The following is a 5,225-nucleotide window of genomic DNA, read 5'->3' on the forward strand; positions in this document are numbered from 1 at the left end:
ACAGATCCATGTTGGCATCAGAGATAAATACCCTGTAGGTGCCATGCTATTCTGTGTTCCCAGGCCTGGAGGCTCAGGACAGTCTGCCTGAAAGAGCTAACAATCACAGTTCTATGGCTAAAGTGAGCAGATCTTGCTCAGAGTACAGGAAATGCCTCAAGGGTGGGGTGAGGCATGAGAGCAGATGCAGGCTATGGTAGAGTCACATATGTAGACTCATGGAAGACATGACCGTTGCAAAGAGGCAGGGATGGAAGGACTCCAGTAAGACCAGGAATCTGACAAAGGTCAGTCTTCACTGTATGTCTTGGGGTGCCCGGATCCAAATTCGAAGGGCCTGCTCAGAGCCACTTGTCCCCAGCAGCTTCTTTCACTCTCTTAAGCTTCTCCTGTGAGGGAAACTATCTGGAAAACTTTGGAGAGCTGTATTGACTGGGCTGGGGATGAAGGAACCCAGAGAAATAGCTCTGAAGAGGTGGTCTGTGATGGCAGGAGAGAGCTCAGAGTCTCAGAATCCCGAGGTTACAGGTGGGCAGCACATCAGTGAGGTGGGGTCTGCTCAGAGCCCAAAGGCATCTACTGGCTCTGGAAACAAGCTTGTCCCAGCTGCCTTGGTGTCAGAAGCATGAGTCCAGGGTGGGAGTAGCACATGCTGTGGGTTCAACAGGAATGAATTATTGGTAGGGGACTCTTGAGGCTACCCATGTCTTCAGCCTAGGATGCTCCCAGTGGGAAAGAAGCTGGTTAGCAGTCTGAGGGCAACTGGGAGCAAGAGCTTGTGTCAGTATGTGGAAAGCACACACTTGCCCACACTCTGAGGAAGACCTGGTGAGCTGCATGCCGGGAGAGCAGTTGACACAGAGATGAGTGGTTGGCCTCATGCAGGGTCCATGGCAAGAAGACATGGCCCTCTTCAGGAGGCACGTGACCTCCCATGATCCAGGTGCTTATGACCCGGTGCCCTTCAGAGTTCTCAGGGGCTGGGATCATGGCCTGGTTGACGAAAAGGGCTGTGGGAGTTGCTGGGCACTTTGTTGCACCCAGGCTACAAACTGGCCGCAGGAGATCTGGTTAGAAGGCAGGCCAGTATGGTGGGCACACAATCATCCCCCATGTATGCCAGGTACATGGGAGCCCCCAAGGATTCTGCCCATAGCTTGACAGCGACAGGGTCCTGAGTGACAAAATCCTTGGGGAAATGGAACAGGGAGCCAGGACTGTGGGAAACAGGCCTGCAGTGCCTGTGAATTAATTCAGAGGCAGGGATGGAGGGGCAAACATTTTCCTCTTCCCTTTATCCTGTCCTCTGGAAAAGAAGGGAGCTCCCAGGCTGACTGAAGGAAGACAGGAGCAAATCCTGCTTTCCCTGGGAGGCCTCAAGCCTTAGGCCGAGAGCTGTAGGCTCCGGGCTTGCTCAGACCCGACCCCTAGGCAGCCTAGGCCTCCCTGGCTGGAGAGGACACTGGTCCTGAGGGGCCTCCAGGCCCTTCTCCTTCCCTTCCCCTCCACTGACCCAGCCCTCAGGCTCTGCAGAGGGAAAGATGGAGTGTGGGGGCAGGGGGCAGGCAGCCAATCACATCAGGACAGCCCAAGGCATCTGTACCTGGTGCTAACCAATCCCCTCTGCACAGACAGCTCTGCTGGCCTCTGCTTCCTCCTCCCTCCCTGCTCTGCCCAGCAACAGCAGAAAGGAGTGTTTAGGAGGAGAAGGAGGCCCTGCAAGCTCCCAACCCTTGGCAGCAATGAGCTGGGCCCCCGGCTCACTGTGTTGAGGGAGGTTAAAACAATACTTTCCGTTCCTGGAGCCCAGACAAACGTCCCCGGGGACTCTCAAGCCTGTGCAAGTCCGGCTGTCTCAGGGACAGGAACTCACATAGTACAGAGATGCTGACCCTCGTAGGCCTGGGCCCCAAGCTTGTCTTCTCCTCTCTGCTGCTCTGAACAAGGCCTGGGATGAAGGGCTCAAGAGCAGAGGCTCAGTTCTGGTGTGCAGACCAAGGTTGAGCCAACTGACAACCAGGGAGAGGGAGCTGGCCTGGGAAGGAGAGAGCAGGGTGTTATGCAGGAGGGTGAGGGGCCTGATTTGGCCTAGCTTTCACCCTTCTTCTTGGCTCCTTTCTTTCTGTCCAGATCTATGGTGGCTATTTCATTCACTACTTTGCCCCCAGAGGCCTCCCGCCAGTGGAGAAGAATGTGGTATTTGTTATAGATGTCAGCGGCTCCATGTTTGGAACTAAGTTGCAGCAGGTAACAAGATTTCCCCTTCGGCCTCTGAAATCCATAACTGTCTCCCGTTTTGATAGCTTCCAATGACTGTTAGTTCTCCTTTTTTAAACACCTGATGCTCTTTTTCTTGTACTAGCCCAGTCTGCCCTCAGTCTCATAATAAGTAGCTGAGGATGACCTTGAAATTTCATCCTCTGGCCTCGACATTCTCAAGTGCTGGAATTATAGGTGTGCACAACCGTGCCCAGTTAATGTGCTGTAGTGATCGAATATCAGGCTGTTCTATTCACTGCTTTGCCCTTTGAGGCCTCTGGTTCCTAGAGAAGAACGTGGTGTTTGTTAGCGATGTGAGTAGTTCCATGTTCACAACTAAGTTAATGCAAGTGATTCGTATCCTGTTAGTGTTTCTTAGTTCATGCATTAGACAGCACAGAAAAATACCTGGTTAGGACAGTGGGACTCTGATCCAGGTGTCTTCCTTTCTCTCCATCCTGGGTTTTATGTGTCCTCTCTCAAGCCCTGATGCTTTGCATGATAGGAAGTCTATAGTTCTTCAGCCACAGAATCCTAGTACAGCGATCTCTAGGCCGGACACTATGCAGAGCCTCATCCATTTTGGTCCAGTCTCGGTATTGTCCTTAGTTCACAGATCACCTAAGCTTGGGTGGTCTGCCATCCCAGGCTTCTCTTCCAGTGCAACCTTAGTTATAAAGACTGTGATTCTTCCTGAGGACATTGGTTTTGGTACCTTTATTTTTTTTTAATCTCCAGATTTAATGGTTTGCTCTGCTACCATTATTGTGCTAATAGCTGTAGGGTTCCGCGGCCATAAGCTTGAGTATATTTGCTATCATATCTGCTAACCTTGAGTTAGCCCATTAGACCACAGCTCAAAGACAACTGCACTCCATTGGCTCCTTTTTGTAGTGTTCCTGCTGTGATGTTACAAATCACGATGCTTGTATCCCTAGATAGAAATTTCAAGTGTCCCGAGACACTGATCCTTGGTACTGTAAAACTTTTGGGTCCAGAGTCCTTGAGATATAAAGAAAATGTTCTTTTTAGCAGAGTAAACTAAGCTGTGGGAAGCAATGGTCAGAATCCAGGAAGGCAATGCCCAACTCAGGCCCTCTCTAGCCTCCGTTTCCTACTTGAACGGTTCAGGGGTCTGAAGCACTGGTGAAGGCCTTATCTCAGAGTCACTAGCTCCCTAAACAGCTGAGACCTAACCATGGAATTACTTCCTGTTCCCACAAGCTGGCATAGCACACCAAGTGGGCTCTCGTGACTAGCTTAAAGAGCTGTAATTCTTGGGCCTTATTAAGAAACAATCCCGGGGCTGGAAAGATGGGAGAGTTCAAAGTCCATGCTGGCCTTGTGGAGGGCTGGAATTCTGTTCCCAGCATTCATGTAAGGTGGCTCCTCAGTGTCCATCTCCCAGCTCCAGGAGATCCAGCACTCTTTTCTGGCGCTGTGCCCACATCCACATCCATGCACAAGTACACATAAATTGCATAGAAATGTTTCAAAGGCATCAGTCATTAGGGAAGGGCAAAATCAAAGGTACATACAAACCAACAGACGCTGAAGTGAGTTTTAGCTTCTGACCCCTATAACTACTGCCAAATGTGTGTAACTCCTAGCCAAAGCAGGACAGGGCCTCACATTAATAGTCTGTTTTCCATACTTTCGTTGGCCTGATACATTAGGTCTGTTTGGCTGTAAAATTATGAAGGCATGCTGAAAGGAATGAGACCCACCCCCCTGCCATATAGAGATAAATATGGCAATATCAGCATTCTCCAAAAAGTGAAAGAGCTTGGGATTTGCAGAGCAAGAATTTATTTTTATCTGCTATATTCTGCTTTATTTTATGAAGGGAACAAAAACATGTCTGACAATCTTCCACATGAAATTATTATTATCAGTTTGTAACCTTTGTCTATTCTGTCATAACTGGGCATTTTTTTAATTCAGGGAGCTATGCCATTTATTGTTTGTAAGTCATTATTCTTAGTATATTCAGGCATATAATTTTACCAATCTATTTAAATATTACTAACATTATCAAAGCTAACTTATAAATGAATAATTAACACATAATTTCATCACTTTCCCCCTTTCCTTTCCTCCCAAGTCCCGTCCTTCCAAATCCCTCTGTTCCCAGCCTCACTCTCAAGTTGATAGCCTCCTTTTCTCTGATTATTATCTTTATATGTATGTTTGTAACAATTCATAAAAACATACATGTATAAGTACTCACAAATATGTAAACTCAGCCTGCTGAGTCTGTTCTTCTTGTTGTTTTACATATATGTGCTGCAGGCTGACCACTTCGTCTTGGATAACCAATTAGGGCTCCATCCCTAGGAGAGGTTAATGCTCCCTCTCTCAGTAGCCATCAGCTGCCTGTAGTTCTTTGTCTAGAGGTGGGACCCAGTGAGATTTTCCCCTTCAGTGTTAGCATGTCTCTTGATATGGCTATTGTTCCAGTCTTGTTTGTGCAGCCATTCCTAGGAGAGACTGTTTCACAGTAGACTTTCTAGTGTTCTACCTCTTTCAATCTTTTTCACCCCTCTTCTAAAATATTCCAGGTCATACTTGTAGGAGCTAGGGTTCAGATGTATCTACTGGGACTGGGGTCCTCACATTCCATTAATCTGTGCCTTGTGTCCAGTTATAATTTTCTACGATGATTTCCATTTTATGTAAAGAAAGGCTTCTTTGAAGAGGGGTGATAGTTATACTTATCAGTGAGTATAAGAATAAGATTTATTTAGAATGTAGTAAGAAGCATACTGGTCTAGCAATGTAGCAGTAGTAGATTCTCTTCTACGATTCTCTACCTTACTAGCCCTGGGAAGTTAGTTAGGCTCCAGTACCAGGCATGTTTTCCCTTCTCTTCAGTGGGCTTTAAGGCCAATTAGACAGCTGTTGGTCACTGGAGCAACAGCTGCGTAGGCGTAACATGAATAATAAAAATCCAGAGATAGATATAG

This window comes from Chionomys nivalis, chromosome X, assembly GCF_950005125.1.
Source record: "Chionomys nivalis chromosome X, mChiNiv1.1, whole genome shotgun sequence".
NCBI lineage: Eukaryota > Metazoa > Chordata > Mammalia > Rodentia > Cricetidae > Chionomys > Chionomys nivalis.